This window comes from Bacillus rossius, chromosome 1, assembly GCF_032445375.1.
Source record: "Bacillus rossius redtenbacheri isolate Brsri chromosome 1, Brsri_v3, whole genome shotgun sequence".
NCBI classification, from domain to species: domain Eukaryota; kingdom Metazoa; phylum Arthropoda; class Insecta; order Phasmatodea; family Bacillidae; genus Bacillus; species Bacillus rossius.
The window spans coordinates 104,532,313-104,554,927 of NC_086330.1; the positions used below are offsets into that span (position 1 = coordinate 104,532,313).

At 37.8% G+C, this 22,615-nt stretch overlaps 2 protein-coding genes across 4 annotated transcripts in view; one reads left to right on the forward strand and one right to left on the reverse strand.

Moving 5' to 3' along the window:
* The window catches only part of LOC134541362 (zinc finger protein 862-like), a 103,329-nt gene extending 96,272 nt beyond the window's left edge, over positions 1-7,057 (reverse strand). Inside the window, exon 1 of the mRNA XM_063384788.1 lies at positions 6,983-7,057. The gene's annotated coding sequence lies outside the window, so the exon portion shown is untranslated. The remainder of the gene's footprint in view (positions 1-6,982) is intronic.
* LOC134541327 (probable G-protein coupled receptor B0563.6) overlaps positions 1-22,615 on the forward strand; it is a 336,950-nt gene that overhangs the window by 80,789 nt on the left and 233,546 nt on the right. The gene's annotated exons all lie outside the window — the stretch shown is intronic.

Below are 22,615 nucleotides of genomic sequence, written 5' to 3' on the forward strand. Positions count from 1 at the left end.
TCGCTCGCAGTGACAAGATGCAGCAGCACCTTGCATCATGTACCGGTGCTATCACCACGACATCAAGCATGCGGTGCAGTTTCTGCTATAAGGCCTTCAAGAACTCCAGCCATGCCAGACGACATGAGAAGTCTGCTTGTGGACTAAACCCAAACCGCATAGTGCATTCCTGCGAGAACTGTGCTAAGGAGTTCGCCAGGGCTGACAAATTGAAAGCCTACATTAAGGTATGCAAGAGGCCTGCTCCACCTCCGACCAAAAAGCAGAGGATGGCAGTAGTTAAGCCTGCAGTTATGTCCAAGCCAGGTCGTACAAAGGTGGTGACCGGCATGGGTCTGGCCAATACCCACGGCTTCATCACCGCCGAAGTAGGTTTCAAGGGCAACTTGAAAACATACGTGGCAGAAAACACAACAAGTACTGCCAAGGACATATGTGCATATCTCAACTCCATCAAGGTAAAAATAATAAGCCAGCTCATGGAGGAGATTGAAGAGAATGGACCGCTGAAATTTAACATAATGCTGGAGTGTGACTACGAGAAACCTGTGGATGCCAGCGAAGACAAGAGGGCCTTCAAAACCATGAATGCCCCCCTCTACGCAGTTCACGAGGTGGAGGAAGCAGTTGCCGAGTCCATCTCCAAGATCTGCAAGGAGGAGGAAGATTACATGGGTAAGGGGTCCGGATGGACTTTATCGGCCGTTAAGAGACTACAGTTGAGAATCAACAAGCTTGATCCACTCCGTGCCAGCTCCTACATCGACCTACCTACTTCCATCGAAACAAAACATGCAGTGATCAATCCACAAAACCTGGATGATCACATGTGCTTCAAGTGGGCGATCCTGGTAAAGTATGTGGAAGGGCGGAATCCTGAACGTGTCAACCAGCGGTACCATGACTTGGAAGAGAAATTCAACTTCACGAACATCGAGTTTCCTACTCCAATCAAGCAAATACCGCTGTTTGAAAAACAGAACCCCGGAGTCTCTATCAACATCTACAGTATCGACGAAAATCTGAATGTTGTTCCTGCACGAGTCGCTCCTGAAGAGAAAGAACATCATTTCGATCTACTGCTCTTGGTCAATGACGATTCGTCCCATTTCACATACATTAAAAAATTTTCTGCCCTGGTTCGGTCCCAACTCACTACACACACTGAGGCTATTCATGTTTGCAAAAGATGCTTCAAGCATTATGATGATCAGGATAGGGTTAGTGGGCTCACTGGTCTTCAGTGTTTGGAAAAACACAGTGTGCTCTGCAAACAGCATGCTGCTGTTAGGATTGAGATGCCACAGCTTGATGAAAATGGCCAGCCACCTGTTCTGAAGTTCAAAAACTTCCATCACAGTGATAAGATGCCCATCGTGGTATATTGCGACTTTGAAGCTATTCTGGAGAAAATCCATACGTGTCACCCGAATCCTGATGAGGCATACACGCTGCAGTACCAAAAGCATAAAGCATACAGCTACTGCATTTATGTGAAAGCAGATAACTCCGTCATTCCAGCACACCTCACTTCTTCACTTCCTTCACAGCCTGAAGTGTATCGTGGTTGTGACGCAGAAGACAAATTCATATCCCGCATTGTGGAGATTGGACATGACGTACAGAAAATATTTTCTACGTCTGTTCCTATGACTCCGCTCACACATTCGCAGAACACTGCTTTTCTGCAAGCAAGGTGTTGTTGCTACTGTAAAGGAAAGTTCGGAGGGGTCGCAAAGAAAGTTCGTGATCATAATCACTTCACCGGTGAATTTATTGGACCTGCATGTAATGACTGCAACCTTCTCAGGCGCAGACCGAAAAAGATGATTGTGTTCTTCCACAACCTGGCGTACGATCAGAACTTCATTATCAGGAAGTTGGGGTACGACACTAAAGACATCTTCATCATTCCTAATTCGGAAGAGAAGCTGATAACTTTTTCCAAAAAGTTACATGATAAGTTCAGCATTCAGTTTGTTGATACGTTCCGTTTCATGAGTCGGGGTCTTGCTTCGCTCGCTGAGTTCTTGCCTGCAGACAAGTTTGTCAGTACTGCTGAGTTTTTCGCTCCTGATGACTTGGAGTTGGTTACTCGCAAGGGAGTCTTCCCCTACGACTTCGTTGATTCTTTTGCTCGACTAGACGATACGAGTCTTCCACCTATCGATGATTTCTTTAATATTCTGACTGATTCTGGGATTTCAGAGACGGAGTATGCTCATGCAGTGAAAGTCTGGGACAAGTTTCAGTGTGCTACTTTGGGGGAGTATGCTGACTTGTACCTGAAGACGGATGTTCTGATCCTAGCAGATGTATTCGAGAATTTCCGTTCCATATGTTTGGAGACATATAGTTTAGATCCATCTCACTACATTTCTTGTCCTGGGTTCGCTTTCGACGCGATGCTTCGAACCACAGGTGTACAGCTAGAGCTACTCACAGATTATGACATGTATATGTTTGTGGAGGCTGGTATTCGTGGTGGTGTAGCGCAAAGCATCAAACGTCATTGTGTTGCGAATAATTCATATGTGCCTGAGACATATGATGCTTCCAAGCCATCCATATTCCTAGAGTATATTGATGCAAATAATTTGTACGGGTGGGCGATGTCTCTACCGCTTCCAATTCGTCATTTCAAATGGTCGGATACATCCGTTGATGTTATGTCTATTCCGGAAAATTCACCTACTGGATACATAATTGAGTGTGACGTGGAGTACCCTCCCGAGCTCCACGAAAGTCACAAAGACCTGCCATTTCTCCCCGTGAATCAATGTCCTCCCGGCTCAAAACAATCAAAGCTGATGACAACGCTGGAAAATAAAGAGCACTACATCGTCCACTATAAAAACCTCCAGCAAGCCGTATCGCATGGACTAAAAATCATAAGAATACATAAAGTTCTTCAGTTTGAGCAGTCGGCATGGTTGGAGCCCTATATTCGACTGAACACCAACAAGCGTAAAGCAGCAGCAAACGAATTCGAGAAGGAGTTCTTCAAGTTGGCTGTGAACTCCACCTTCGGAAAATTGATGGAGAACAAGAGACGAAGGCTCAAAATGGAGTTGGTGTGTTCTGAGAAGAGGTTCAAGAAGTTGGTGTGCCGCCCATCCTTCAAGGATCGCACAATGTACGAGCCGAATTTGTCTCTAGTCCACCTGAACCATGAAACGATAATATTTGACAAGCCGATCTATGCTGGACTGGCCGTACTTGACCTATCAAAGATTCTAATGTATGACTTCCACTACAATACCATGAAGCCTAAATACTCTGAAAATATTCATCTGGCGTACATGGATACAGACAGTTTCGTGTATGAGATCCAGACACAGGACTTCTACCATGACCTCCAAGCCGACCCTATACTGATGGAGAAGTTCGACACCAGCTGCTACCCTTCCGGTCACCCTTGCTTCTCCCCCACCAACAAGAAAGTTGTTGGCAAATTCAAAGATGAATGTGGGGGAGAAGTGATGGAGGAGTTTGTAAGCTTACGAGCCAAACTCTACGCCTACAGGTGTGGTGGTAAGAGCGAGAAAAAGGCCAAGGGCATCCAGCGGTGCGTGGTCAAAAACCGCATCACATTCAGCGACTACCTGGTTGCCCTGCAAGAACACCGCACAAGGAGGGCGGGTGTAAGAGCCATTCGCTCCCGGCAGCACATACTATACAGCGAATATAGCAATAAGCTGGCCATCACGTGGGAGGACGACAAACGGCTGATCTGCGAAGATGGTATCCGCACGGTCCCCCACGGATATGTTGGCAATGACCTGTAAAATAATCTGTTGTATAGTTTTTCTGCTGTATTTATTTTCTGTTTTGTCGTTTTATTTTTTTGTATATATTTTCCATTTTGGTGTATAGTTACAGTTTAGCAGTATAGTTTTATGTTTTTGCTGTTATATCTATTTTGTTGTAAATTTTCCATTTGTTGCATGGTTTCCCTTTGCTGTATAGTTCTGTTTTTCTTGTACGTTTTTCTCTTCATGAGATTTTATTTTTAATAAATACAATTTTACCCATATATTGTTTTACTATTTTAATATAAAACATGAATTCTCCTATTATTTTATTTAAAATTGGTTTCGGAAAAGTGAAATGATATTATACGCAAACATTAAAAAATATCTGCTTCCATGCAGCTTTTAAACATGTGTACGCAAACATGAGAAGAGAATATTACTTGTAAGTTAGGAGACTGAAAAATTTCTGGTCCGCTAAGATGGAGTGATAATTTTTTTTTTAATTATCATTACTTTAACTAACGCATCCACAACGATAGTATTGATAACATATATTTTAGTTAAAACCTATAAATGATAAGACTTTAAGAAAAAATTATGGTTACAACAACAAAATGACTGTGGATTTTGTAAATTTCGGTCTATAAGGTTCATAATAATGTTGGTAGAGAATTGAAACTCGACCTTATATACACTAACATACTTTAGAAACCTAAACCCGATGACGACATCCATCAGATGAAATCAAGATGGCGGTCTCCACTAAATAAGATGGCTGCCTCCAGCAGACAACGATGGTATATATATTTTTATTTTGATAATAAATTTATTTTAAAGAATGTGGTGTAACGAAAAAATGTAACAGGGGTTAGTGGGGTGTTCGATGACGATGTCATTGTAACAGAGGAGGGGGAGGCTAGTTGGTGTACTCGTAATGTAGAGGAGTGGGGTGTTCGATGCGCAGGTTGTTAATTAAAATTTTATTAAGTAATATATTTTTAAATTTTATTTAATTTTTTTATAAATTTTAAAATTGATTTCATTAAAATCATATAATAAATAAAGATTTTCAAAATGGCGGACGAAACTCAAATTGGCGGAATGTTCTAGTAAACAAAATGGCAGATAAAAACAAAATGGCCGCCGGAAGTGATGTAATCCAAGATGGCCGCCGGGGTCAAAGGTCAAGGTCGAATCCAAGATGGCCGCCGGAAGTGACGTAATCCAAGATGGTGGCCGTGGCTCCCCGGCTCCCGACCCCCAACCCCCCTGCACCAGGACATACTATATATACCTACTGTTGACTTCAACTTCAGCACAGACATCCACTCCATAGACTAATACCTTCACGGTAATATGAACCCAAAGTAAACATAATTAGCTGCGTGTGGCGCTAGTGTCCCTCAATACCATAATCACGAGGTGAGATTGTAAAACTCGGGAAATACGTAACTTAGCGGGAAGGTAAACACATTCTACACAACCGCAGCATTTGCATGTTTGATTACGTCTGGAATTTGTTTACAATTATCTGTAAGAAGATGGCTAAAGAATACGCTCAAATACAACGGTCAGCGTCCAATTTTGCGTCTGTGATCATCTCTCCCCTGAGGCTTACTCATAGGTCGACGTAATTTAGACGTGAACTTTGGAGAACAGGGTTCCAGTTAGAGTACCGGGTAAGCCAATATGTGTGCGCTGTGGTCATAAACAGGCTCGGACTGGATGCATAATAACTGACTTCTTCCTCAAAGTTGATTCTGACACAAGGTCTGGGTCTCTATTGAGTTTAATAAAATCAAAATATACACCAAGTAACGTTATACACTACAAATTGGAAAAACAATGGCGGTTTCGTGAAGTATTGGATTTGATTGGATTAGATTGACTAGAATGAATCAAAACATGTAGAAGTTTACCGTAAAAAATATAATAATTTCTAGTAGAAGAAGAATATATTCAGCTAAATCTAACTTAATTTTGAGTTCTACAACTTTTTTTCCGTATTTTCCTATGAAACATTCCCTGAATTATTACTCAGAAGAGCCTGAAACCAAACTAATTACAATAAATACAGCTGATTGCGCCTTTCGAACAAGGGGTGATCACGTCTGAATGCTTACTTGGTAACCGAGTGAAGCAATTGTTTTTATCAGCTGCTCATTGCCTGCGCCAAAAACATTTGTTGAAAATGTAGTGTTTGCATTGTGGGAACAGTTTTAAATGACTGTATTTTATGACAGGGGCTGTGTTTAATGACAAATATTCTAACTCATAATTACTAAGCATCATCGGACGTGTTCAAAAACAATTTACGTAATGTTTTGGACGTAACACTATGACGATGGCGAGGTAAACAAGTAACTTCAACTACATCGCAGCATGCCGTCTCCTGACAACACCGTGCTTTCGAAGACATTCCTATAGTTTAATTCCTACGAATAAATTTGTTTTACCAGAAGCAGCAGTAATTATTGTGAAGAACTAACTTGATGAAATGTAATAGGCACAACATGTGTGATTTAAATGCGTTTAAAGAATTAATTATTTTCATTAGTTTAAAATTGTACTATGTAAATATATGTTACTAAGCCGTTGGTAACCAAGCGTGGCCTGCTGGCTGTTTCTGGCCAGCCATGGCTTGGACAGAGGCTACCAGACTAGCAGCAGATCACTCACTACTCGATTGTCAAATAAATCAAAATAAAACATTTTTGGTCAAACTTAAATTTTAATTATATTTTATCATTAGTTGCTATTAACGAGAGCTGTGATTTTAACAAATATTGTAGAAGGCAGTATAGGAAACTCAGGTCTGTTAATATGGGCGAAACACCAGATACATTACTACAACGATCCTAGCGGCATGAACTGTAAGTATAAGGTGCGAAAATACAATTTGTGCAAGTTTTAATTGGTGTAAGTATCTGTTGAAGTGAAGTCATCTGGTTAGCGATTGGGTGGAAAACAAATCGAAGCTGTATAAAGGCTTCAATGCTAAAAATTTGTTAAATAGCTTGAAAAGAACTCGCTAGGGAGAATCGCAAAGAGGTTATCATGTGGTGAGTATTGCTAAACAAACATAATTCCAACACATCTGCAAGAGATCAGCTTTAAACTTCTTTATTACCAAATATTGTTTTGCAATGCAGATAGAGAAGAGGGTGGGGGGGGGGGGGAGAGATTCTCATTTGGAACGCAAAGACTGTACACAGCAACTGACTCACTTCTTATGTCCGTGACCCAGGGACGGTTATTCTGTTGAGTTGGCCGGGCGCGAGTCTGGACAGCCCTGCCGTCCACTCGGCACGCGGCTCTGCCGTCAGACACGCGCCGCGCGCCGCTACAAGAGAAGGAGGGGGGGGGAGACCACCGCCGGAAGCAGCCGCGCGCAGCCGCCGCTCCTCGCTTTCGCCGCCGGCGCACTTCCGGCTTCCGGGCGGAAGTCGCGGGCCGGCACTCTGGCGCGGGCGGTGCAGCGGAGTGACAGGCTCAGGGGATATGCCTTGAGGCGGCGTGTCCCGTTACAGGTCGTTATTTGGTATTGGCGTCCCACGCGTTCAAACTTGCCGACTTTATCAGTGGCTCAACTGTTTGCGTAATTAGCTGGCCAAGTTTTAACATTTTCTGCAGTATGGATAAAGATAATTAATTGACTATAAAACTGGAAGTTTATACGTTTAAAGTTTAATTTACTGGCTACCATGAGATACAGTTTAATTTCTTTCAGAATTTTTATTTTATTGACGTGACAACGTCTAATAAATCGATGAACGCCGGTTGCACGCACGAAAAAGTGTCCCGTTACACTCATTGTTCCGTTACGCTGTGTCCCGTTACGCTGTCGGCGAGTGCAGTAATAATAGGTTATGTTACAACTGACTAAAAAATTATTGTGGTGATTCATATAATTGATGATAGATATTTGATTACTTACAGTTTATTTATATGAAAACTTGTTCATAATTATATTTAAACTTTATAGCTAAACGCCAGTTTTTAAAATTAAATACAAGTCATCCACACGTGAACTGTTTCGTCGACTGTTTATAAAGTGAAGTGAAAAGTTAATGTAGTTTTCATTGCTTATTACAACAACAATTTCGGCAATAAAGGTTAATTATTCTTGCATTTTAAAAATCAGATTACTAGTAAGTATAATTTCAAGTATTTATTATTTTATTAATAAAATAAAAATGATTCAATTTTATTCATAAAAGTCTGCAATCATTTCATCAATGTTTTGTTATGACCTTGTCACGTTAAACTATCGTCCGTAAACCGACTTTACAGACAACCAATTTTTGACGTGACAACGTCTAATAAATCGATGAACGCCGGTTGCACGCACGAAAAAGTGTCCCGTTACGCACATTGTCCCGTTTCGTTGTGTCCCGTTACGCTCATTTTATATTGCTCTTTGCTAACCTGAACTTCCTAGCAATGCGACCGAGTCCGTGGCGTAATTCTGTTTTCATGCATTTCAATGTAACATTTGCATTGCTCTTTGCTAATCCGTTCCTCCTAGCGTTGCTGCAGAGTCCGTGGCGCAAATATATTATTTTTGACTGCATCTTGGTGTTGGGTAAGCCATTTTCCTTCACATCATCCTTGAAACACTCCCATTCGTTTCCTACTTTTCCTATCATCGTCCTATTCTTAACAGAATAACACAGATTGGAAGAAGTTAAATAGCAAACATGTTTAAAAGTTATAGTTAAAATAATCTCTTCATTAAAGTAATAAACATATTTGAATCAATGAGTGCAAATAAAAGTAAATTTATCAATTAAATTGTAGATTTCATTTCACTCCTTCTTTGTATCCATACAAAATAGTGATAATTCAATAAAAATTATTCAATTTTATTCATAAAATTATGCAATAATTTCATCAATGTTTTGTTATGACGTTGTCACGTTAAACTATCGTCCGTAAACCGACTTTACAGACAACCAATTTTTATGGTTTTAAGAGGTTGGATAAAATTAAATAAATTTTTCTGAAAGAAATTGGAAACACCACGCAGTAGCCAACTAGCATTGCCTTAAACACCAAAAATTTTCAGTTATTTACTATATTTAGTTCTCCTTATCCATACTGCAAAAAACAAACTTTTTCAGCTTATTTTGCAAAGTGTGTATATATAATATATAAAAAATCATTTTGTTGAGGTTCGGCCAGTAAAAAGTATAAAAGTTAACCGTGGTAAACGTTAATATAAAATTATTACTAGTAAGTTACATACCCTCTTAAATTAATACTTTCATAATTTCCCGTTTCTGTTCATTATTTAAGATAAATTCATAATGTTACTATTATTTTACAAAATGTTTTATAAATTTAAAAAATATTTATATAATGGATTTAAGAAACTTTAAGACCATTGTTTATGATTTAAGATCATGTAATCGTGTTGTTTACTGTTTTAAATTAATTGTTTGTGTGTATCCTTTATCGTGTATTACTTCACTTTTTTTTTATAATTTATAAATCAATAAAAGTACGGTTTTCCTCAATCCTACAGACCTAATTTTTCAGAGTTTTAGGATGTATAAATTTTTATTGATTTATGAATGGTATACAAAAAATTGCGTATTACAAGACAAAGGCTAGCTACACACAATCGATTAATTTCAAACTGTATACAACACGATTACATGCTCTTAGTTCATGTTAGGATTGACATAAAAGCGGGTCTTTGATTTTCCAGAAACTATTAAATAAATTCTTATTAAAATTTATAAAACACCCTTTTAATCAAATAAAATGGTTATATTATAAATTTATTTGAAATAATAAGTAAAAATACGAAATTATGGTCGCAAAATAATTTAGCACACTATCTCCTGAAGAGAGATACAAAATACGAAATGAAAGACGCGGTTTTTATGTCAACAATAAGATTGTAACTTTTAATATTGAAGATTGTCCTTAGTTAAGACAGAACTCAGAATTTGATGTTTTCAAAAACCGTTAGGTATTGTCTATCGACAGTATTATTGCAGTTATTGTTATGCCTAAATATTAATTAAATATGTAAACTCCAATGACTTCACAAGGGAAACCTTTTTGTAGCAATTGCTACTAACTTCAAGTATTCCACTGAATTATATATGCTTAAAGAAGCCAAATTTTAAAAATTAAAACGAAGAAATAAGAATGGCTTAAAAATCGTTGTAAGCAATATGGCGTATATTGGATTATATTCGACAGTCTGCATAATGCCACGAAGGGTTTTGGTTTCGAGTCCCGGATGAGGCATTTATCTAAATAACTCCCAACTCTATAAAACAGTAAATTATGAATGACGATTCCATGTCAAAGTTGTCGAATTCAAGTCATTAAAGAGGGTATAGTAAGCTCACTGAAAAAAAAGTGGTAAAAATTATTCCCGCCTTCCACCAAGGGAGATTTCTCGCTCGATTCCCGATGGGTTCAAAAACTAAGGATTTTTTTTTTTTAATTATTAAACGTGACGGACGTTTTCGCGAGAAAGTGAATTTTTCCCCGGGTGTCCTCTGTTTATTCCCACTGCTTAATCATATTATTTTGTACTTATTTATTACAACCTTTTTATTAACTCGCTTTATTATCTGACTGATTATCTGTTCGGTACAAATTTTAAAATCGAAATTTTAATTAACTTCCCGACGAGCTGAGACTTTAAACTTTGAACATAGCTCAGAACTGAATGGCAATGCAATATTAACTCGGTTTCCTGAGTTTGTTTGTCTGTTACAAATTTGTTTTATGTTTAGCAAAGTTCTCGGATTCGTGGCATTAAGCTACCAGCTGAACAGTACAGTCTTGCGGGATGCCTAACCAGCACTCGCAGGCGGTGCCTATATAAAGCATATAGGGCTAGGAGAAATATCCACCACACGGTCATGTAATAAGGTCTGGCAATTTCCTATCCTTCTCCTTGGCGAACCCGTCCGCTTAGCAAAGCTCACGGCTACTAGCGAACTAACAGCCTTGATAACAGTTTAGTATAGAACTTCATTAATATATGGCGTTGCATTGAATTTGACGCGCACTGTCGTTTGGTGCGGCCATCACGGCTTGTCTCCTTACTACTATCTATTGAAAACGCCCCTCGTTTATTGTTTTAAACCTTACAAGTATTTTTATAGGTATTTAAAATTCATAATCATACATAGCATTTTCATTACAATCTCTATTGGGTTAGGAATAACAGCAAAGACTTAATCTGTACTAAAAAATAAATTAAATAATTGTGAAATTTCCTAATCATAAGACTAAAAAGCAGAAAATAAAATTTAAATAAAATATTTTTTTTTAAAAAACAACACTTTTAAAACGGACTAAAAAGTATAAAATAATTTCTCCTAGCCCAGTAAAGATTACTAACCCCATACAGATTGTCCAAAAAAAATTGTGATTGTTGATTTTGAACACCTGTGAATTAGCTTGTAAGATCCTAAGCTCTTGTAAAATTTAAAACGAAAAAATTGGGGCGCATGCAATAGACAATTATTGCATGAATAGTTCTCTAACATTTTTATTGCACTGCAAATGGTATGCACTGTTATGTAAATTATATCAACGACAGCTACTCCCTACACACTTTACTATTGTCGATCACATGCGACCCATGTTTTTCGTTTTAAATATTGCAAGTTAATTCTTTGGTGTTAAAAATAAACAATGACAAACATTTAGGACAATATTTATGAGGTTAGGAATCTGTAGGGGGTTAAAAATATTTACATGGCTAAGAGAAATTATTTTATACTTTTTAGTCAGTTTAAAAAAAAATAATATATTATTTTTTATTTAATCATTATTTCGTATCTAACGATCTCTATGTTGGCAAGAAAAACATTGCTTAATAATCACTACTTTCGTCGAGTACTGAGCTCGATCCGATTAAGTAGAGTTGGCTTTTTTTATTTGCTGTTATTCATAAATACAAATAAAAAAATCCTAGTAAAGAAAATTATATATATATATATATATATATATATATATATATATATATATTCGCAATATATTTATGAGTAATGACTGGAAAAACTTGCTGTTTCAATGGCCTCTAGGACAGACTCCACACTCCTCAATGCACAATGCACTCGGGCAAATTACAACTTCTGATTGGCTACTGACTCGTGAGAACTGTTACTCAGGGATTCTTGCATTTCGATACTTCTTTTGTTGAGGGTTATTCATTGGCTCAGAGTCCTTCAGATCAACTGCAGCCCAATCACAGAGGTGGTAGGAGGAGAACGAGTTAGGATTATAACATATCGCGAAATGAATGAGAGAACTTTTCCGGTCTCCATTATTTTTATTTCCAGCGCATTGTCTGCGCTATGTTGGCTAGACGACCAAAATACAGGTGTCCATAAAATAATGACCTAATTTCAGTCGTATATTTTAACTATTTACAACAAATCATACATCACATTGAAGGTAAATTAACAGTTGTTTTACAAATGTTCAATATGTGCACCTTTTGTTATAGGCACAATTCAAACCGAGAGTCCAATTCTTCCCACACTTTGGTTAACACGTCCGGAGTATTGGAAGCAATGGCCTCTTCAGTTCTGTGTCTCAACTCTGGCACATCATTAGTTAGTGGCTTTACGTAAACACGATCTTTTATAAAGCCCCAAAGGAAAAAAAAAATATATCAAGGCGTTGATGACACGTGAACGCGGAGGCCAGCGAAAAAGAACTCTGTTCTCGCGACCTTCGGCGTATGTTTTTGCCACACGGGGAATCTCAATTAAATTTCAAACGAAACGTACGTTGAATTGAAATTACAGATTCACACTCAGCAAATTGCGTAATACAAAACGCTTTACGCTCAGGAGTCGCCATTTTTCGTATGTGGCGCTGCAAGCGAGAAAACAACAAATTCAGTACTCGCACATGCGCTTATCTAAAACTGTTTGAATTACTCTTTAATTGTGACCTTGAACCATAAAACTACGACGCTTACAGTTGATACTATTAAAATTTGTAACTGGGACATTCTTTTATGGAAATACTGTAGTGGCGTGCATCGTGGAAATAGTTTCAAATGGCTGTATTTTACGAAAGTGACTGTGTTTAACGAAGAATATTCTAATTAATACTTACTAACTTCATGCGTGGTCATTTACCAGTTCCGTGATGTTTTGGGTGTGCCAATATGACAATGGTGAGGTAGAAATTGACGTCAACTACGTCAGAGCTTGCGGTCTGACAATTCCGAACTTCACGTAACAAATCACGTAACATATAAGGTGAGTCGTGATTTGTAGGCCTGCCCTGCTGCTGGCTTCTCCAGCACACAGACTTGCAACCAGGAACTTATATAAACTCGTGGGCTTCGCCTGTCGCGCCGGAAATAGCCTAAACAAGGCCCATTTCCCCAAGAACTGCCTCTTGTCGCTGGAGCCCGCGGTCAAGCGGCGATCGGAAATCGACCGCGAAGTCCTCCACGGCTTCCGTCCACGTCGTGAAGTTTGATTTATGTCGTGGGGTCGACCTTTCCCGCCGCACCACGGTCCAGCCCGGTGACTTGTGACGTCATCTGTGTTCGTCGTTGTCCGTCCGAAGAAGTGAGGGCAATAAGAGGGAAAGTCGTAGAAGGAAACGAAGAAACGAAGAAAGATAATTAGATAAATAAGAGAAAAATGGAGAAAAGGGAAGAACTTAGTCCCTAAAGCAAAGAAAAGTAAAATGAATTAACGTACAGCGAAATCAAAGACACTATAAGAGAAAAATAAATAATATGAATAAAGTTAAGCGCACATGAATAATTATCTACTTATTTTTGATGTGTAACATCTTAGCTCTCGGTATACGGCATTTTGTGGGAGTAATTTCGTGAATGCGACGGAAGTCTTAAGAACGGAACTGTGCAACCACGGTGCTACCATCTGTGACGGATGGCGTGAACCAAAGTTCAAAAATTGAAAGGTAAACTTTAAAGTATTAACGGTTTAATGAATTTTAACAAGATGGGTAGTTTTTTAATAAAATTCATTGACGAAAATCAGGTCCAAAGCCGGGGTTTAGTATTTTTTTTAGAGTTTTTCGCTTTAATCGGAGTCGTTTCATTATATAGTTTAAAATTTCGTTCTGTAAATCGAATGATTCGATAGTCCACGTAGCTGCTCCGGCAACGAATTCTAGTGGTGGGCGCGGAATAGGACGTATTTCGAGATATTTTACAGAGTAAATTTACAAAATTGTAGGCTGTTGTTGATTTGCCTCACATCATCATTGTGAATTTTCCTATCAGTTAGAACACCACTCAGTTATTTAATCTATTTTCTGTTCTCTCATTGATAGTTTTTACCTGTTAACATTTTTTTTATTTCTCTTTCTCACTCATGCTATTTTTACTTAATGCCGAAAATTTGCATCGTAAACTGGAAGGAAATGGCGTTGCAAAATAATTCTTTCTTGTGTGACAGTTTACTGAACCAAATGACGATTATGTTAATTAAAAAAAACGTTATTCTGAAAAATACTAATGCAACTACAGCAACAACCTAACGATAATTTATTTAAATATATATCAAGCAATATTTGAATAATTTTAATCCGATTCAGGAATTCTATGTGCAAGAAAATGTAGCAAGAACTAATTTCACAACTAGTTAGCTCAAGAAATTAAAATAGAAACAACTTTAATTAGTGAAGAACAAAAAATAGTTGTGTTCCCATTTCAGTCATAACGCAATTTTTTTACGATAAGATAAGACGTTTCGTTAAATTTTCGTGACGCAGAGGTAATATATATTTTACAAAAAAGGTGTCTTTTTAGTTTTCTGTCTTGTTGGCAAAGAGTTATTCAAGTATAATTACTTTTTTAGAATATTTAAGTTAACATTTTACCAGCAAAAGAAAGCTAAAGTAATTATGAACCTGAGTCATTTAAGTTAAACTAAGCGAAGAAGATTTTTCGAATATAAAAGAAGCAAAAAATAAGCAAAGTAAGTACGAGGACAAGCTTTGAAGCTAAACGAGTCACTGGTGCAATCTCATTAAGCTATCATCATTATAAAATAATAATAAATTCACCGCAAAAATAACTACCGTAGTTGCACACGTGTAACGGCATTTCTTTTTTTACCCGTGTTAATTTTCAGCACGGGAAGTGACCGTATGAATGAACGGTAGCTGGGCTCGTCGGCGTGGATGATGGGCGTAACGGCGAGGCATAGCAGCGGCAGAATGCATGCGTGGGGTACGCGGGAGTCCTGCGAGGAAACCCACCGATCGTAGCGACGTCCGCCACGTTTACCAATTAAAAAAAACACGGGTGCACGTACTTACGTATGCGCGTTAGAAGTTATACTTGTTGGCGTAATGAAAACCTAACTAACTTTAATTTTGCATGAAAATAATTAATGGAAACAAAAAAAACTTATAGTTTCAAAAAACTAAGAAAACTCGCTTTTATCGTTGATTGAACTAAAATTTAAAAAATAAAATTTAAAATTAAGTTTGTTTTCCAACAGCCAAATAATGCTCCAAAACTCTGTAGAACTAAAGGCGTGGGGTGCTTTCTTCTTTCATTTTCGTAATGACCATATCCTAAAATTTTCAAAATGAAAATATCCAATTCTTTTTAAACTATATCCTAAAATTAGTGATAGAAAATCTATAACCAATCATGTTGTTATTACTGATGAAAAAATTTAAGACAAATGATATCAAATACCCTATTACTATTTTTCAGTTCATATTGTTACCTAATTTCATATATTCATTTTCATAATGACTACATCCTAAAAATAGTGATAGAAACTTTAAGACGAATGATATCAAGAACCCTATTATAATCTTAAGTGCATTATTGTTACTAATTTCATTTATTCATATAAACAGGCCTGTAACTTGAGCTGGAAGACTCGCTATGACCTTGCGAAGTTCCGTCGTGATTAGCCTTCCTGCAAAGGCGCGACTTGAATATTGGGTCAAGCCGAATAGCGACGAAGTTTCCAACTGTAGTAGTTCCCTTCCTGGTTTCGAGGATGAAATCCTTTCCGCCCCTTCCCCCCAAGGCCCCATCTCGGGCCTGGTGGTAGTGTCCTTAATTACAGCTCCGTGTGCATACTCGGGAACACACGATATCTGGCGCGATGGTTAAGGAATTGTCGCTTCGCACGCACGCACGCACGCACGCACACGCGGGGGTTTGATTGATGTGGCTGGCTGGTCACCCGCCCTCTAACGACCGCGAGCCAGGCACAACGTTCCACGTTTGTTTTACATCGCGAGCGAATAAAAGAGCTCCAAAATGGGTCCACACGTGGGCATGTCCTGTTGATTTGGAGGGCGTCGACAGTGGACCAGGTCACACGCTGTTTGCTGCGGGAGGGTGGGGTCAGTTCGCGTATTTCTTCCTCGCTTTATAAAGTAATACCTCCCGAGGCAATCGCAACCAGCAAGCACACACCTTTGATTTTCCCCCCTTTTTTTCAATGTCTTGTCGAGAATGAAAAAACACCACATTAGTTAAATAAATTTTAATTATAAAAAAGGAAGGGATGAAGCCATGCCTAAAGCTAGGAACCATCGAGGAAAAAAAACACGAAGGAAAGAAATCGGGAAGCCCGGCTAGAGACACAGACCCGATTGTAAGTTACAACGGTTTAACAATTTGTGTCGCCTAGCTAGTTATCAACATTAAAGTAAGTTTTAGTTGACAAAGTTTCGGTGAGGCGCATTTGATGAAAATGAAGATGGTGATGATGTTGATGGTGAAGGTTATCGTGACGAGATTATGACAGTAATGATAATGTGGTGGTGATGAACATGGTGATGAAGGTGATCATGATGGTGAGAATGGCGATGATGGTGGTGGATGACGGTGTTCGCGTTGGTGATGATGATAAAGTGCAGGTGATGATAATGATTATGGTGTTGATGATGACGGTGATGAATATTATGGTGATAATTATATGATGGTGGTGGTGTTAATAACATCGCGTTATAGTGAACTTAAGGACAGGCACTCCATATCCTGTGGAAGACTTCAGAACCAGAGCATTTCTTAGGCGCCAAGATTGAATACTGATGGAATGTATGAATGAGGCACAAGTGGTAACCTGCTAATTCACAGGAAACATAGGCTACGATTCTCTTGTCTTTTTTCGCACAGAAAATATTTTTCTACGTTTTACGAGTTGTTCTTCGGCAACTGGTTGCAAAAATATCTTTTAAACACTGAAGATACAATTTTGTAAATTTTACAAAGTAACTGAAAATTATTGCTATTACTATATATGTATAATAAATATGAAAACGTGTTCAGATTGTTTACTTAATATCCTCTATAGAACTATTTACCTCATAATTATCGTATGATGTGTTTCAATAAATATTTTGGCGGCTGGCTTTCAAAGAATTATCTGAAATTGTGTGGAACATTTTGTTGAACGAATAATACCTTTAAGTATGATTTTTTTTCTCCCCAATTTCTGCATTGTACTAGTCAACAACATGTAATTTATTGTGAAATATTTTTGATGGTTACAACGTCAAATGACAATTAGTTATATTTATGTGAAACATTGTGTTTATATATTTGTTTATATTTACATACACATACATCCACCAGAACCGATACGGTGCCTGGTATTTTTAAATCGAAAAATGACTTTTCAATGGTGCCAATGCTTGTCAGTAGGCTAATTGGGAACTTGTGGTGCTTACAGATAATGAACGTAAAATTAAAAAAAAAAAACAATATTCTATACAATCCAAGGACTCTGATCTTTGTGTAAAGTATATTAGCTATGTTTCAAATATTCGAGCGAAGTATTGACCGAGAGGCAGGCACTTTCCTTTCATCGTACTAAGGGGGTTAGTCAGGAAGCCTTCCCTAGAAACATATAATTTCCCCCCAATAATAATGCCCTTCATTAACGTGGCTAAAGAATGGTTCAATTTGAGGCGACTGAATTTGCAAAGCTAGAGAGAAGCCTTCTCTCTAAACACGTAGTAGAACATGAGCAGTGGTAGGGTAAGGTAAGGTAAAGTGGCAGTAGGGAAGCAGATATTCGCGGGGGTAAAAGGTACCGCGCGGCACGACAGTTTTGCGGGTGGGTTTTAACCGACACTATTCATCTCTGGATAGGTTGCTGTATGTTGACCTATATGCATGCAATAAGCAGAAAACTTTAAAATGTACAGACAGTTTTCCATAAACTTAGTTTTAACGTTTACGTAAACAACGTTTCACAGTCACGATTTTGCAAGCGCAAGCGGGGCCCATCAGCAAGGAGCTTCCTAATTCCAGGGGTACCCCCTCCCCCTCGGGATCCATGCCCATGAATGGTAGTGTGTCTACCTTTCAAAGTGGCAATTTTTGCATGATAATTTCAGGATATGGAAATACACTTAAGTGTCCTCAGATAGGCTATAAAAATGCGTTTTCAAGCATAATATTCATAAAGGTCCTTTTACACGGTCAGATTTTCGCTTCCAACATATTTCAATATGTTGTGTCAAATAAAGTTGGAGGGTTATGACGTCACCGATTACGTCACTAGCGCAGAAATGTTTGTTTCACAAGTTGGATGACTTGAGTTGCCATCAATTATATTGCACGTAGGACGGGTTCTAAAATAAGTTGGATGTTTAGATGCTATCGGAAATTTAAAATTGTGTCTATCGAAAACGGAAATGACATCCGTTTCCTTCTTAACGATTCTTTAAAATAGCGAAGAGCACATAGCCGATTACAGAGGTTAAAGAAGTTAAATAACTAAAATAATGTTGATATTAATGTCGTATGCCGAAAGGTTTTATGTGTAAAAATAAAATTATATTTCTACAACTTTAAAAAACTCTGAAAATTTGATTTATGATATAATGACTATTATTGAATTTAAATTTATTTATGTTTAAAAATAAAAAAATGCACAAACATAATAATAAGTTTTTAAAAAATCTGTCCAGCACTGTGACGCATTATTTAATTTCAGAATAGAGAAACAAAATGGAACAGTTTCATATAGCTCAGACCAAAAATAAACTTTGACAGTGTGACATGATTTAAAACATATTATTTGAGGTTATCTGTCCAAATATATTTGATGAAGAAAATTGGAAGCCATGTTCCGTCCAATACTTCCCCTCCAACTCTATTGTCAAATAGATTGAAGACAAATATTTGACAATGTGACAGGGCTTTAAAAATTCCATAACCTCATAGAGCAGCAGTAAACCCTTTCGCCCCCCAAAAAAGGGCATTGGCAAAATATTTATTCTAGCTTCCTCCTACCATAACTCTGGACCGCGCCCATGTTCACAGTCACCAGCGAGAGCGGGCGATGAGACGTGTCTGCTGCAGCGACGCCTTGTTGTCCATGAGGAAGGCCTCGTGGACCGGCGACCAAGAGAACTGGAGCGTCGCACGAGGGCCACGCAGTTCGCTGTCAGATAATTACGTCTCTAGAGGGAGCCACAGGAAGTTTACGAGAAGTTTCGGAAGAAAGTTATTGAGGTCACGCCGAAGATAATCATTGGCAAATGACTGCTTCTCTTGACGAGATCCATCGTATGAACAAATACGCTACGCCATTGTGACTTGAGGAAACTCTTCAGATAACGACGAATTTGTAACATGTCTGTCCTCTTTCACTTTTTCGTCAACTTTATACACAAAATCTTCAGTCGTGAAAATTCGCGCGGCCATCTTTTGAAGCTTTAACCCACTTCCATACCATTCCATCAGTCAATATGTTTTCTCCAATACACTTCACTGATCCGACGATGGATTTCAGCCACTTTCACGTCTTTATCACTAAGGAAAATAATCACATCGCGTATTTCACAGTCGGTGGAGCATATTTCAAATACAAACGAACGTAAACATGGTCGAATGTTTTCGTAATTGCGTCTGTGGCTTGCCAATAGATGTAGCTACACAGCCCGCATGCGCGGAATGCCGACCGCAGCGCTTCAACGACCGAATTTTAAAACGGTACTTCCCAAAAAAAAAAATCCTCGTGTGTGTGTGTGTGTGTGTAAATATTGCTAAATGGGGAAACTTTTTCTTGTCGTTTATCAAGACTGAAAAATCTTGAAGATTAATGATCTGTATGTTAGATTGTACAGTTAGTTGGTAATTTCATAACTTTCCCTTTCAATAAAAACCCATGTAATTATAACTGGGTGGCTCCAGAGTCGTTCATACTGTTCCCGAGAATACCTCGGTAGTTAAGTGGTCGAACCACGCGCTTCCACCGAGATTATTCGTGATCGATTCCCGTCTAGGCGGAACTCCGGTTTTTTTTTTTTTTTTTTTTTGCAAGTTATAAATGTGACTGACGTTGCCCTGACACTGTGGGTATTATCGGGGTAACTCCACCACCCCCCTTCAAAGTCATTACGTCAATTCTCCATTCTCATAACATTGGCCTTTATCTTAATATTCTGTGACGACCCTGATTTCGACGAAAAGCAAAACCCTAATTCAAACCCACACATACAATTACAAAAGCTATTCCTAAGTGTATTCCTGTCAATAAATTAATTCGCGAAATGTTTTAGTCCATAGGCTGATTTGCAGGATTAATACTATCCAATATTTAACCTTCATCTACAACTAATCTACTCCCTTCATTTGCCTTCGGCGCAAATAAGTGGACAATTTATTTGAGTAAGAAAACAACACGTGTCTTAGCCAGACGTTCGTTAAAAATGATAGGAAGTTCGCGATTTTTTGATTTGTAACATCTTAGCTCTCGGTATACGACATTTGGTAGGAGTAAATTCGTGAAATGAACGGAAAGCTGTAAACACGGTGCTGCTATCTGTGGCGGATGGCACGAACCGAAGTTCTCAAAGCCAAAGGGAAACTTTATAGTATTAACAAAATAGTCAGTATTTCAATAAAAATACTTGTCAAAAATCAAGTGTAAAGCCGGGGTTACTATTTTTAAGAGTTTTTTTCCGCTTTCATTGGATCAGTATCTTTAAATAGTTTAAAATTTCGCTCTGCAATTCGAATGATTCGATAGTCGACGTAGCAGCGAGTTCTAGCGGAGGGTGCGGAAAAATCGTGTGATTTGCGTTTATAAATTCAGTTTAAAATACAATTTGCATGTATATTTACCATGCGTGGCATTATTTTAAGGAATTCTACGTTAAATTTCGTGACTGAATTTCGTATTATAAGTGTATTTGCAACATGAGAACACATGAGTGTGCTTGTTACCGAGGTTAGCTGTTACACATCACTGGCGAATACTGAAAGACTCCCTCACATTTTTTTTTGCGTGGAAAAACGGATTTCAATGCAAAGAGCTTTTCCCTGTTGCAGGGAGTACGGCATTCCGCCTGTGAATAATGTCGCGCACCTGACAGATATGAACAACAGTAGATACACGCTCATGAATACGAATACGGCTGGATGCACTGTATTTATGAAGTGAAACTTAAAACATTAAGTGCAACGCTGAGGAGTGAGGCACTCGATGGCTGAGAAAAAAGAGGGTGGAGAATAATGAATAAAGTAGTGTGTCAGACAACTGTAAAACTCTTTTGCAGGTTTTTCATCTTCATGTTTGTTACAATTGTGAACCTCAACTGTGTACGTTATTGTTTAGTTTTATCGTTCAAGTGAATATTTGGATATTAGCTTTTATCGTTATAGTGGATTATTGATGGCAACACGACTTTTATTAATTTTACAAAGACATCATCTACCAAGTTATTTACTTCTGAATCTTCAAATCGAACCTCGTAAAGCGTACAAAACATGCCTGTGCTATACATGAAAGTAATGATTAGACAACTGAGAAATTCGCTCTATTATTATTTGGAAAGCTAACATTTATACCAATATTCGTTTAGATGACATTTTAATTGTGTTGTGATTATTTTGACCCTCCTCGAAGGAAAATAAACCGATAAAAAGAGACCAGTTTCATTTCATGATAGGCTAGAATCCAAATGAATTTAACTTTTTGCTTCTTCGGTGATTTAACCATAGTTAGTCTAAAGGACTTAGAACCAATGAATAACCCTCAAAGAAAGAAGTATCGAATCACAAGCACCTTAGTTAACAGGTGTAACGAGTCATTATCCAACGAGCAGGTGTAATTTCCTCAAATACATGGAAGATCATGGAGTATCTCCTAGCGGACATTGAAACCGCGAATTTTTCGTCCATGCCGATACGAAAATAGCAAAACTTGCATTACTCGAAGCGATCCGAATAGAAGGTAGAACCTGACAGCAGACAATAAACAAAATACAGGTACATCGACTTGTTTGCGTACAAGTGCATGAAATCCAGCACGGTATCAGTAACTAACACGAATTAGGCAGTTGTCGACTAATAGTTAGAGACAAGATTATATGGGGAGTTATGATAAAACAGAAATAACACCGAAAATCATATCAGTACCTCATATAACACCGAAATGCAAATTAGTACACAATAAAGCACCAAATGCAACTAAAATCATGATAAGTCAGCATTATTCATCGAAGCTTAACTCAATTTACATAAACATAATTTCTAATATATTAAATTTAATTAGTGTAATTAATTACATTTTGTACCAAAATGTATGGACTAAATGGATTGGGGAAAAATACTTTTTTTTTAATCTCGCAACTGTTGTTATGTAGTAACATTTTAACCTAATATTACACACAAATAGCCTTTGTGTCAGATTATTTTTATCATTCCAAGTAGTTAGACACGCTTATTATAAATTATTATATTGTTAAAGATACATTATGTATCAGTCAAAAATGATTTTTTTGTTAAATAACTAATATGAAATACCTAAGTGTCATATTTTTTAATTATATTAATTATTTATGAACAACCTGAATTCATAAAATATAAAAGCAATAATAACAAATATCCT